The sequence below is a fragment of the Rana temporaria genome, chromosome 6, assembly GCF_905171775.1.
Source record: "Rana temporaria chromosome 6, aRanTem1.1, whole genome shotgun sequence".
NCBI classification, from domain to species: Eukaryota; Metazoa; Chordata; class Amphibia; order Anura; family Ranidae; genus Rana; species Rana temporaria.
Window position 1 is genome coordinate 156,502,613 of NC_053494.1, and position 14,631 is coordinate 156,517,243.

The 14,631-nt window shown below is 44.5% G+C and overlaps 1 protein-coding gene across 2 annotated transcripts in view; it reads left to right on the forward strand.

Moving 5' to 3' along the window:
- The first annotated feature begins 2,379 nt into the window (after positions 1-2,379).
- Positions 2,380-14,631, forward strand: part of ZNF385B (zinc finger protein 385B) — a 665,073-nt gene continuing 652,821 nt past the window's right edge. Inside the window, exon 1 of one of the 2 annotated variants that reach the window (XM_040357647.1) lies at positions 2,380-2,508. The gene's annotated coding sequence lies outside the window, so the exon portion shown is untranslated. The remainder of the gene's footprint in view (positions 2,509-14,631) is intronic. The other variant, XM_040357648.1, reaches the window with a different exon arrangement.

A 14,631-nucleotide genomic window follows, 5' to 3' on the forward strand; every position in this document is an offset into this window, starting at 1 on the left:
ATTAGCTGGACCATTCATTTTCTAAATGAACACCGTGAGTGATCTGTACCTATCGCTCCTATCTTCATTATTAACTAAAGCATAGTAAACAATGTTTACTGCAGGCTGCAGAGAAAGGAACTGGGGAATCTCTGTCCTCAGTTTCCTTCTCTATCTCAAAAGTGAGACATCAGGGGTCTGTTTAGACCCTTGATATTTCAGCAAAGCCCCAAACAGGGCTCCTAAAAATGGTAAAAAAATAATAAAATTGTAAAAAATAATAAAAATAATTATATTGTAAAAAATAATAAAAATAATTATATTGTAAAAAATTCTTAAAAAATATTAATATTGTTTCAGTTTCTGTCTCTGTCTTAAAGCGGATGTGCCACTAAAAAAAAAAATATTAAAAGCCAGCAGCTACAAATACTGCAGCTGCTGACTTTAAATATTAGGACACTTACCTGTCCTGGAGTCCAGCGCCGTCCGCAGCAGAGGACGAGCAATTGCTCGTCACTCTGCTGCTCCCCCGCCATCCTCAGTGAGGGAACCAGGAAGTGAAGCACTCCGGCTTAACTACCCGGTTCCCTACGGCGCATGCGCGAGTTGCGCTGCGCCGCTGATTGGCTCCCGCTGTGCTCTGGGAGCAGAGTGTTCCCAGAGCACAACGGGAGGTGACGTTCTGCCCGCAGAAAACCCGAAACTGTGTGGCCAGAAGTGGGTGCAAATACCTGTCTTTAGACAGGTATCTGCACCCCCCTCCCTCCTGAAAGGTGTCAAATGTGACACCGGAGGGGGGGAGGGTTCCGATCAGCGTGAGTTCCACTTTAGGGTGGAGCTCCGCTTTAAAAGTGAGACATCGTGGGTCTGTTTAGAACCTTCATAATTTACCAAAGCCCCATAACTGGGGCTCCTAAAAAATAAATGTAAAAAAAGTAATAAAATAATAATATTGTAAAAATTAATAAAAGAAGAACACTATCGTCTCAGTTTCTTTCTCTGTCTCAAAAGCGAGACATCAGGGGTCTGTTTAGACCCTTGATGTTTCACCAAAGCCCCATAATGGGGCTCCTAAAAAAAAATATGGAAAATAGTAAAAAAATGTAATATTGTAAAAAATAATACAAAAATTATAATATTGTAAAGAATAATTAAAAAATAATACTATTGTCTCAGTTTCTTTCTCTGTCTCAAAAGTGAGACATCAGGGGTCTGATATTTCACCAAAGTCCCATAACGGGGCTCCTAAAAAAATAAATAAATAAAAAAAAAGTAATAAAATTGTAAAAAATAAAAATAAAATGATATTGTAAAAAATAATAAAAAAATAACATTGTAAAAAAGAATTTAAAAAAAGAATACTATTGTCTCAGTTTCTTTCTCAGTCTCAAAGGTGAGATATCAGGGGTCTGTTTTTAGACCCTTGATATTTCACCAAAAAGCCCCATAACGGGACTCCTAAAAATAAAAATAAAAATGAAAAAAAAAAGTCATAAAAGAATAATATTGTAAAAAAATAAGTAAATAATAATAAAAAAAATATTGTAGAAATTATTAATAATAATAAAAACAAAATTACTGACACTGTCCACTGCCCTACTGACACCAATCTGCGCTATAATGACATCGTCCACTGCTTTGCTGATATACACGTATGTGTGTTCGTGCTTTGGGGCGCCCATCCAAATGCAATAATCTGTGCACGTTAATGATTTATACATTATGTTTATGTTGATTTCATTTATAGCGTGACTCTTTACGATTTAAAGCGGGGGTTCACCCAAAAAAAAATTTTTTAACATGACATTCAGCCGAGTTGTCAGAATGACAATCGGCTGTTTTTTTTTTCTTTCAGTGCAGCACATACCGTATTTTCACCGCCGCTTCCGGGTATGTAATCTGCGGGACTGGGCGTTCCTAAGTGATTGACATCCTTCCAAACGGCGCATACAGTGCGTCACTAGTTGCCGAAAGAAGCCGAACGTCGGTGCGCAGGCGTCGTGTAGAGCCGACTCGCAGTCCGGCTTCTTTCGGCAACTAGTGACGCACTGTATGCGCCGGTCGGAAGGATGTCCATCACTTAGGAATGCTTAGTCCCGCAGATTACATACCCGGAAGCGGCGGTGAAAATACGGTATGTGCTGCACTGAAAAAAAAAACAGCCGATTGTCTTTCTGACAACTCGGCTGAATGTCATGTTAAATTTTTTTTGGGGGGTGAACCCCCTGCTTTAAGTAATAATAAGAGGTGAGAAAAATCCTTCCCTGGGGGACCCCTGTGATTGGTCAGTAAACTTTCCTGTGTACAGGACCTCCAGCTGGGCTCCAGCGATGCTGTGTGTGTACTCAGGCTCCCTCACCTGGTACCACTGCGCATGCGCGCCGCTCAACTCCAGCCCCAGCTCTCTCATTGCGATCCGAGGAGAGAGGGAAAGAGCCGGAGCCGAGGAGGATCGCGATCTGCCGGAGGAGTCTCCGCACTGACAACTGCTGCAGCCGCCGCTCACCGACCCGACCCGACCAGCCAAAGGTAAGAGGAGCCTTCCCTGTCCCAGCCTGCAGCCTTCTCCCTCCCTGAGCATCCATGTACCGGGAGAGGACACCAACTCCTGAGCTGTCCCTGCAGCAGATGGGGGATTTCATTGTCACATGTCACTGAGTGTCACCGAGAAAAGTACTACATGGGATCTGTCAGTTAGAAGAACAGATCCCCCCCCCTGGGGTGTGATCACAGCTTAGCACATAGGGCTGTTCTATGGGCACAGGGTGCCAGGATACATGGGGCACCATCACACCTGCGCTGGGTATACTCCATCTGATGTCTGTCTTCTGCATCATAAACTTTGTTTCATGTGTATAGAAATATTTATAAATAGAAAAAGTATTACAAAGTAACAATTACAAATAATCGAAGCCTGCCTTGCCACTTGTGTACCAGGTGATTGCGCCCAAATCCTTGCGCTCATATTCATTGTAACGCCCCATTTGCATTAGCGCGCTGTGACGACATGCGCATTATGCATCGCAAAGTAATGTGCATTATTTGCGATTATGTGCCATTCATTACCGACCAATCACAGGATTTTCTCTTCTCTTATTATTCTTATTATACAGGATTTTTTATACAATTTGCTCTTTTCCTTTAGGCTTCTTTCATACTTTTGCGCTTTTGTCACGCTAAAAGACATCTTTCCAATGCGGAAAAAGTGTGTGAAAAGGATCCCCCTAAAAATCTTATTTAACTGTTTAAAAAGTCCTGCATGCTGCATCTTTGGTGCACTTGTCGAAAACGCACCCCCCCCTTGATTTTTATAGGCAACAAACCAAAAACGCATCAAAGAGCACCTGAGGCGCGCGTTTGGATTTTTTTTTCTTATTTTGAATGGTAATTAGCCCTGTTCACACATGTGCAATTTCAGATTACGTAGCATCACACGGCACTAGTAATCATGTTTTTCTCCATGGTGCCCCTTTCCCATCAATGCGGAGAAACTGCACCCTGTGCAAAAGGTACGCTTGCTACTTTGGTGCTGACGCAGCGTGATTTTGGCCCCATAGACTTCAATGGAAATGCATCAAAAACGAATATGCACATATGCTTTAGTATGTTTTTGGCAGAGTTTTTTTTTCCATTATTTTTATACAGGATTTATATAGTGCCAACAGTTTGCACAGCACTTTATAATATAAAGGGAGTTACAAAACAATAAAATATAATACAAGATGAAAGTTGTGTATAAATACAATTTCATTCTCCTACAAAAAACGCATGAAGCATTAAATACGCTTCAAAACCCTGTGATGTCGCACTTCAAAATCGCACTGAAAATCAGATGATGCTGCAGCTGCAGTGGGGTGAACCATAGTGGCACCCCAAAAGCAGCAAGCAAGTTTTGTGCTTGAATATTATGTCGTTTAACAAACACTTGAGCTTCTTTGTTGCATGTAGGGCACATGAACGCGATGCCCAAAAAAAGCACCTATGTGCGACATCTGACATTGCTGCCTAATGTGATTGGAGGGTCAAAGTTACAGCATTGAAAATTAGAATTATTCTGCGTTTTAAAGCGGGGGTTCACCCTAAAAAAAAAAAAAATTCTAGCATGCCATCAAGCATACTAGCGCGAGCTACAGTATGCCTTTATTTTATTTTTTTGCGCCGTACTCACAGTTTAACCCCCGTAGTAAAGTTTCAGACTCCCCGCGGGCAATGGGTGTTCCTATGCAGAGGGAAGATGATTGACGGCCGGGTATGGCGCGTCACGCTTCCCGAAAATGGCCGAAATAGAACTTGGCTCTTCACGGCGCCTGCGCAGTCAGCTCCTAGTCTGTGCGCAGGCGCCGTATAGCGCCGTGAAGAGCCGAGACCTACTCTGGCTATTTTCGGGAAGCGTGACGCACCATAGCCGGCCGTCAATCATCTTCCCTCTGCATAGGAACGCCCATTCCCCGCGGGGAGTCTGAAACTTCACTACGCGGTTAAACTGTGAGTACGGCGCCAAAAAAATAAATAAAGGCATACTGTAGCTCACGATAGTATGCTGGATTTAATGGTAAAAACTTGTAATTTAGGGTGAACCACCGCTTTAAGAACAGCCCACCCAATTATCCTAATATGTTGTACAGCTCTGCACAAACTGTTGGCGCTATATAAATCCTGTATAATAATAATAATAATAATACAAGCCTTATAATGACCCAGCCATTCACTCCAGTATAAAATGCCCACAGATCGTCGCTTCTGGAGCGCTAAACTGATAATCCACAGGGATCCCCTGTGTTATTTTCTGTCTTGACGTCAGAGCTTGGAATCTTGCAGCTCTCAGAGAAAGTAGCCTGGCTTGGCATGCTGCGACTTGTAGTTCCACTACAGCGACATCAGCGCAGCTTACACAGCGTTTCCTATAACAGACACACAATCTCCCTTGTATAGCAAACAGAAAAAAATATCGGTTTTGTGTCTTTTAAATATTAATCCCTACCTAAGTCTAATCAATATGCGTAAAGCACGACTCCGCTATGGTCGCTAAGGAGGGATGGACGGTTGGATTGCATGTTGGGAAAGAGATCTATTTTCATGTCAAGCCTCATATTTATTGGATGAGGGAGTTGCAGGAGTGTCTCAGGTAATTAGGTATACGGTGTGACATATCTCTTGACCAAGGTGTGTGCAGAATCATTTAATTTTAATAGCCCTTGTAGAAGAAGAGGGAGGCCATTGAGTTCTCCATCGGAATGTAGTGTGTTCAGCGCACTTTGATGAAGCCTGCTGTGCTGTGTAACCTTTCAAATATTGAGACTGATGTTACACATTTAGCAACTAAGTCTGAAATTAGATTGCTGGAGCTGTGTGTGATCTAGATTCAAAGTGAGACATTTGCCGTGTGCTTCAGGCTGCCGGGGGTTTGAACTGTACAAATGTTCTGCCAATCGCTGCGCCTTAATTCCGCGCTATTTGAAGTTTCAGTCTCTTTAGGTGATGATTAGGAGTTTGTGTGCATGGGGCGGTGTGATGGCAGCAACCTATTTCCTTTATATCATCAACAGCAGGGCCAAGAACAAGCACTTGAGTCAAGGGCATTGGGAAGAAATCAAGGGGAGATTGTTAAATAGGAATGGCAGATTCTGGAGGAGACTTCAGATGATGAAAAATAAGGATTTGTCTAAATCAAGTAGAATGTTTATTTTATTTTTTTTGCGGGTATTTTATGTGAACAAGAAGTAGCCTTAGGCCCCATACACACGAGAGGATTTATCCGCAGATACGGTCCAGCGGACCGTATCCGCGGATAAATCCTCTCGAGGATTTCAGAGGATTTCTATGCGATGGCGTGTACACACCATCGCATTGAAATCCGCGCTGAAATCCTCTGCCGATGACGTGTCGCTCCGTCGCCGCTATTATGACGCGGCGACGGGCGCGACGCTGTCATATAAGGAATTCCACGCATGCGTCAAATCATTACGACGCGTGCGGGGAATCCCTTTGGACGGATGGATCCGGTAAGTCTGTACAGACGAGCGGATCCATCCGTTGGAATGGATTCCAGCAGATGGATTTGTTGTGCATGTCAGCAAATATCCATCTGCTGGAAATCCATCCCAGGGGAGATTTCTCTGCGGATAAATATCCGTTGGCATGTACACACCATAGGATCTATCCGCAGAAACCCATTTGATGGGATTTATCTGCGGATAGATTCTATGGTGTGTATGGGGCCTTAAAGTGAATGTAAAGGAGATTGCTTAAAGCGGAGGATCACCCTAATAACATGTATATCTGACCAACTTCCTTACATTCGTAACAAGTATAGTCCGCAATTTATTTTAATTTTTTTATGCTTTACGTACCTTTTATGCTTTACGTTAAGGCCCCGCCCCCGTATTGCGTAGGCGCGCACGAGTTGCAGGGTTTCCGAAAGAACCCGAACATGCAGAGATGTGAGTCGGCTCTATACGGCGCCTGCGCTCTCCATGTTCGGCTTCCTTCGGAAACCCCGTAACTCGTGCGTGCCTACGCAATACGGGGGGCGGGGCCTTAACCGCCGGGGGGAACAGACGTCAGTCATCTGGGCGACCTTCCAGATGACAATCCCCCTAGGCATAGAAACGCCTACTCCCGCGGGCAGAAGTAGATTGAAAAGATGGATTACAAGGTACGTAAAGCATAAAAAAATAATAATTGCGGACTATACTTGTTGCAAATGTAAGGAAGTTGGTCAGATATACATGTTATTAGGGTGAACCTCCGCTTTAAATGTGCATCCTCACAGGGTGACACTGTGGATGCACAGGTAGAAATGTGCCAACGTCCCGATAATTGTAAATGGAAACTAACTGCGCTAAGAAATTGGACTTTGAACGGCACATGGCTACTTTATATAAAAATCTAATGCCGCGGTTCTAATGCCAGGTTCCCTTGCCCGCAATGGCGGCGGGTAGCATGAGTTTAGTCAGGCCTAGGGCAGCACAAAACCTGAATACATCACTGGGCAGCACCCAACAGCTGATGGAAACATCATCTGCGATGCCGACATCGCTGGACACCAGGACAGATAAGTGTCCTACATGGCTCAAGTCCTGCAGGAACGCGTGGGAACGGAGTTCCGGCACTTTTTTCACAGCAGGAACGCAGTTCCCTTTGCAGAACTAGAGCAGCCGAGAGCAGCCGAGCCGCCCGAGCCAATCCTTCACTAAGCGGCGATGCTCAGCTCGAGTCACTGTCAGAGGCCGGTGAACCTTAGTAATCCTTTATGTTACTGGCCACTTCCTGTATATGGATTCATCGGGTAGTGTGTGTGGAACTTGCTTAAAGTTCTTTCTAAATCCCACGATAACTCGCGGCAGACCTCTGCAATGTCTCCTGGGAACAATGACAAAAGCTCCCAGGAGACATTGCGGCGTCGAGTAAGTGACGGAATACCCGCACACTACCTGATTAATCCATATACAGGAAGCGGCCAGTAATATAAAGGATTACTAAGGTACAGTGGATCAAAAAAAAACATGCGGTTTAGTAATTATGCATATGAGCGTATAATTTTCTTTTTTGGTGGGGGAGTGGATCTTGGGTGGGAGTTCCCACACTTTTTTCCCCAGGACTTGACCCCTGGTGTCCTATTATTAAAAGCCAGCAGCTGCAGTATATGTAGCTGCTGGCTTTTGATTTTTTGCAGCAGATACATTATTATAATGATTTTCTTGGTTTTAATGTATACAGTTTATATTAGGCGGTTTCACTGTGTCAGAATTTTGGCTAATATTTGTCTTTAGTTGTAATACCATGTATTGTAGTTTCTTTCTTTTCTATAGTGATTTTTTCATGCCTGAGAAATGTTCCCATGTCTGTCCTTGCTTATTTTATAGTTTAATCTGCAGACTAACTGGGACAGAAAGCCCCTGCCTAAGGCCTGGTATGAATTTTGAAATCATTTGAAGAAGATTTAATAAGAATTCTTTATTAGAAGGATCAGAAGTGAAAGAATGCTATAAAATATTTTGCAGTTGGTTTATGTGATTTGCAGAGTTGTAATTGATCATCAGCAGATAACTTTTAGGTTGTCATTTCTCTGTACTCTAAAGCCGTGTACACACGATCGGTTTGTCCGATGAAAAAAAAACATCGGTGTAAAAAAATAGAACATGTTTTAAATTTTTCCTATGGATAAAAAAAACAATAGGAAATTCCGATCGTCTGTGTGGAACTCCATCAGAATCAAGTCGAGGCATGCTCGGAAGCATTGTACTTTTTTCGGCTTGTCATAGTGTTTTACGTCACCGCGTTTTGGCACGGTCGGAATTTAGTCTGATAGGGCCAGATTCTCAAAGGACTTACGACGGCATATCTCCACGTACGCCGTCGTAAGTCCGAATGCGAGCCGTCGTATCTATGCGCCTGATTCTTAGAATCAGTTAAGCATAGATTTGGCCAAGATACGAGCGGCGTAAGTCTCCTACGCCGTCGTATCTTGGGTGCATATTTACGCTGGCCGCAAGGGGCGCTTCTGTAGATTTACGCGTTGAATATGTAAATTAGGTAGATACGCCGATTCACGAACGTACTTGCGCCCGCTACTCCGTTTACGTTAGGCTTACGTCCGGCGTAAAGTTACCCCTGCTATATGAGGCGCAGCCAATGCAAAGTATGGACGTCGGCAAGCGTATCTTTTTAAGTCGTTTATGTAAGTCGTACGTGAATGGGGCTGTGCGTAGGTTACGTTCACGTCACAGGCATTGGGCCTGGCGAATCTTAGGGCGTAAATTTGACATGATACTGAGCATGCGCACGCATGCGCCGTTTGTTAGGCGCGTCAATTACGTGGAGTCACGGCTCATTTGAATGCAACACGCCCACCTCTTCCAAATTTGAATTACGCAGGCTTACGCCGGCCCATTTACGCTACGCCGCCGCAACTTACGGAGCAAATGATTTGTGAATACTGCACTTGCCTGTCTAAGTTGCGGAGGCGTAGCGTAAATAGGATACGCTACGCCCGAATAAAGATACGCTCTCCTATGTGAATCTGGCCCATAGTGTGTATGCAAGACTGATGAAAGTCAGCTTCATCAGATATCCAACGAAAAAATCCATCGTATTAAATTCCATCAGAAATCCGATCGTGTGTACAGGGCATAAGTGGACGGTTTGTAGGAATACTCATTTTCAAAAAACATTGGCAGCACAAAATATATTTTAAACAAGTTTCAACCAATAGACTGTATTGTGGTTGTTCATTATCAACTGTACCTAGCACATACGGTGTTGTGATTGTCAGCCAGCCTTATGATTAAGCGCTTCTTGTGAAAAGTGCCAAGGCTCTCTACATCATACTGCTGTTTGTAACCATTTGATTCTAAAAAAAAAAATCTCTGTCACCTGGAAGTCCATGTGCCATCACATCGTCTTGGATTGTTGAAATGTAGTTTAGCAGACTGGGACCTAGCACTAGGCCAGGGTGGTAGTGAGTTAATTTTCCAAGCGGAAGTTGTTTCTTCTTAACTGCTTGCCGACCGCCGCACACATATCTACGTCGTCACAATGGCACTCCTGGGCAGAAGGACGTATATGTACGTCCCCTTTAAAGTGTAAGTAAACCCACCTATCATTTTCAGGCAAGGAAGCTGCCACCTTGGCCTATGTTTAATCTTCAACTGCCATGATGCTGCACATGTGATCAGTTATGGCACCAGCCATTGGATGGTTTGACAGTTTGGTTGAGAGCACAACCAATGTGACAGTTAGCAATCCCGGCATGCCGGAAATGTAACTGCTTTTTGAAACTGTTAGATCGATGGGTTTACTTCCGCTTTAAGGAAGCCGCGAGCTCCGCGAACCCGACTGCAGGTCCCGTGGACTCGATCGCTGTGGGGATACCTGCGATCGTCTCACGGAGAGATAGAGCGGGGAGTTGCCAACGTAAACAAGCATCTCCCCGCTCTACCTAGTGACAATGACAGTGATCACCGCTTCTTATAACCGGAAGCCGTGATCATGGCTGTCCTAATGAGAGGGCACTGCCCAGGGACCCCAGCTGCATGGGGGGCCCCTGTACTTTTCCCAAAGCTGATGGTCTTTGAGTCCACGCTGCCCCAAAATTGGGGGCCCCATGATGGCACTGAGATTGATTGATACACAGGGGAGGCAGGCTGGCAGTGGTGCGCTATGCAGAACGATACCTATTATTTCACAGCCAGCAGGGAGGGGCAGGGCGGGGTGCCAGTGATGCTCTGACCCCGCCCCATGCAGCTTGAATGCTCGGGACGTGAAGCCTGCGGGGTAGGAGCTGGAGTGGGAGCTGCTGAGTCGGCAGCACTGAGAGCCCACCTGCGGAAGTAGCATTGTGGATGGTGTCATGGTGAGCCCAGCTGTCCAGCACTATTTGATTATAAGCTTGGAATGCACAGAGGGATGCTCCCTCCTCCGCCCCTCCTTCTGCCTGCTTGATTGGTATAGGTGAGTTTAGTGCTGGAGGTGGGCACAGAGCCAAAGGTTTACATGCACTGTATCTCCACTGGAAAAGGGGGTACTACATGGATGGAATAATGGTGCTGGGGGATAATAAGGGTGCATGGGGAAAAACAATGCTGAGGGGGGATCTGGGGTGTATAGGGGATACCAATGCTTGGGGTAGCTTGGGTGGCTATAGTGCTAGAGGTATCAGGGATGTGTAGGGGGTATCAGGGATGTAGTGGGGGCACAATACAAGGGGTATCTTATGGTGTATGGATACAGTGCTGGGGGGAATAGCTAGGGTGTAGAGGGGTCAGAGTGCTGGGGGGATATCTGGGGTGTAGAGGGGTCAGAGTGCTGGGGGGATATCTGGGGTGTAGAGGGGTCAGAGTGCTGGGGGGATATCTGGGGTGTAGAGGGGTCAGAGTGCTGGGGGATATCTAGTGTGTAGAGGGGCCAGAGCATTACTTTGCCCAGGGGCCCATGATACTATTAAGATGGCCCTGGCCATGATGACTGTCTTGTCACACACAGCCCATCCCCCCTACAGTAAGAAACACTCACTAGGGCACACTTAACCCCTACAGCGCCACCTAGTGGTTAACCCCTTCACTGCCAGTGTCATTTTCACTGTAATCAGTGCATTTTTATAGCACTGATCGCTGTAAAAATGACAATGGTCCCAAAAATGTGTCAAAAGTGTCTGATGTGTCCGCCATAATGTCGCAGTACCGATAAAAATCCCTGATCACCGCCATTACTAGTAAAAAAAAAATTATAATAAAAATGCAATAAGACTATCCCCTTTTTGTAAACGCTATTACTTTTGCGAAAACCGATCAATAAACGCTTATTGCGATTTTTTTTTTACCAAAAATATGTAGAAGAATACGTATCGCCTAAACCGAGGAAAAAAAAAACATTTTATATATTTTTAAGGATCTTTATTATAGAAAAAAGTAAAAAATATTGTTTTTTTTCAAAATTGTCGCTCTATTTTTGTTTATAGCGCAAAAAATAAAAAACGCAGAGATGATCAAATACCACCAAAAGAAAACTCTATTTGTGGGAAAAAAAAGACATACATTTTGTTTGGGAGCCACATCGAAATTATCAGTTAAAGCGACGCAGTGCCGAATCGCAAAAAGTGGCCCGGTCATTTAGCAACAAAATGGTCCGGGGCTTAAGTGGTTAAAGAGGAACTGCAGTCTGCTCACATAATTTGTAATAAAAACACCTTTGCCATTCTAACGCTTCCCTCCAACCACTCTGCATATTGTTTTATATATACTGTGATTCTTTCCTTGCCAAATAGGCTGCAGAGGCCCCTCATGCAGCTAGGGCCCCTGGGCAGTGCCTGGGTGTGCCCTCTCATTAATATGCCCTTTGCATGTTACTTAATATATACTGTGACTCTGTACTTTGCCAAATATGCTACAGACGCTTTAACGAGGGGGAAAAAAAGGTGCATGCTCAGAAGCAAGGGGAAATTAGACGGGGAAATTAGCAAAAGCAGCCCAAAGGGTGGCACCATTCAAATGTAACTTCCCCATTATAGTGCCGTCGTACGTGATGTACGTCACCGCGCTTTGCTCAAGCATTTTTTTTTCACGAACGTGTGTATGCAAGGCAGGCTTGAGAGAAATCACGACAAATCACATTGAGAATTTTTTTTTTTGCATGACAAGAATAACGGTCGCGTGTAAGCGGCATTAGTCATCCACTCCACATATCTGGTCTTCATGGAAGAGTGGCAAGAAGAAAGCCACAAGAAGTCCTATTTGCAGTTTGTGAGAAGACACGTGGGAGACACAGAGAACATGTGGAAGAAGGTGCTCTGGTCAGACCGGATTGAACTAATGTACTTGCACAGATTGTTTACCAACTCTATACAACATAAGTGGGAGCAAGCGGGAACAAGGGATTGTAAGCCTTTTTGATAAGTAGCCTTTACCTCCACTTGAAAGTTGTTCCAAAAGTGTAACGTTTTTTATTTACCATGAAGGTAAAAAACCTTCTCTGTGCAGCAGCTCCCCCAATACTTACCTGAGCCTGATCTTCCTCCAGCTCTGTGCATGTGAGCCTGGGTTCTCCAGAGACTTTCCCTCCTCATTGGCTGAGACAGCAGCAGGAGCCACTGTCAATCACAGCCAGTGAGCCACTGAGGAGAGAGAGGGGCAGGGCCGATCCGTGGCTCTGTGTGTAGATGTACTTGTGAGTGAGCCTGCTTAGGTACCCCCATAGCCCCCGAAGACACAGACCAATGCTGAATCCACCTATGTAAGTATGATTTTAAAAAAAAAACAACAACCTATACATCTCTTTTAACCACTTAAACCCAGGACCATATCGCTGGTCAAAGACCAGAGCACTTTTTGCGATTCGGCACTGCGTCGTTTTAACTGACATTTGCACGGTCGTGCGACGTGGCTCCCAAACAAAATTGGCGTCTTTTTTTTGCCACAAATAGAGCTTTCTTTTGATGGTATTTGATCACCTCTGTGGTTTTTAGACTTTGCGCTATAAACAAAAGTAGAGCGACAATTTTGAAAAAAATTAATATTTTTTACTTTTTACCATAATAAATATCCCCCAAAAATATATATAAAAAAATATGTTTCCCTCAGTTTAGGCCGATACGTATTCTTCTACATATTTTTCTTAAAAAAAATCGCAATAAGCGTTTATTGATTGGTTTGCGCAAAAGTTATAGCGTTTACAAAATAGGGGATAGTTTTATGGCATTTTTATTAATATTTTTTTTTTACTAGTAATGGCGGCGATCAGCGATTTTTTTTCCGGTACTGCGACATTATGGCGGCCACTTCGCACACTTTTGACACATTTTTGGGACCATTGGCATTTTTATAGTGATCAGTGCTATAAAAATGCATTGATTACTATAAAAATGCCACTGGCAGGGAAGGAGTTAACACTAGGGGGCGGGGAAGGGGTTGAGTATGTTCACTGGGTGTGTTCTAACTGTAGGGGGGGTGGCCTCACTAGGGGAAATGACTGTTCACTGTTTATACATTGTATGAACAGACGGTCAGGCATTTCTCCCCTGAGGCCTCGTACACACCAGCGGACAGTCCGATGAAAACGTTCCGCCGGACATGTCCGCTCGGAGATTTCGGTCCGACGGACATGGTTCCAGCGGACATGTTTCTTAGCATGCTAAGAAACATTTGTCCGCTGGAAACCTGTCCAATCCGCCGGACATTTGTCCGGTCGGCCGTACAGACGACCGAACATGTCTGCTGAAACTGGTCAGCGGACCAGTTTCAGCAGACATGTTCGGTCATGTGTACGAGGCCTGACAGGACCGGGAGCTGTGTTTACACACACAGCTCCCGGTCCTCGCTCTGTAACAAGCGATCGCGACCACCGGGCACGCGCACGGGAGTCAGGGACGAGCGGGGGCGCGTGCACCTCCAGCGGCGCGCGCGCCCCTATTGGCTGCTGGGCGAGGTGACGTATAGCTACGTGCTCTCGCCCAGCAGAGCCGACCTGCCGCCGTAAAACGGGGGCGGCTGGTCGGCAAGCAGTTAATAGCAAACACCTACGAACCTGGCTGTTTCACATCCTTATAAAGTATGATGCTAGCAGAAATCACATCTCTAGGTATACAATACACAATAATAAATGCCTTATAAATATGTGTTTGATCACCTTGAGTTCTGGCACTTAGTCTCATTTCTAGAGCTTATCATACTGTGTACAAGTCTTTAGAGGAAATGCTTCTTTGTAAACTTGTGTTATCATTACACATTATTGATGTGTGCATGAAAAGCATTGACCATTGCTGGATAAAGCCCAAGTGAAATAATTGAACAATAAAGATAGCTCTGATTCCTGCGTCAGTCGATCTTTTCAATGTCACAATGTTGGCAGCAGTGAAGTGCGGTTTGTTTACTGTATGTGGTTTGGTCAATCGTTGTACAGAAGTTCCAAGACAAAGGCGGCTGTTTATAGAAAAACGCTTACTCTTGACAAGCCACATTACTGTATATCCCATGGAGGGTAATGAATCTTAATTGTGAGATCTGTTAATTTCGTATCACACCCTCATTTTCCACTTCTCAAATATCACACACCAGTGTTACTACTATGCTGCGAACATGTCACTTTAACTGGAAATGATGATTAGATCATACAGTATATCATGTTGTTATGACGGATGTGTCTATGAATTCTATGGAA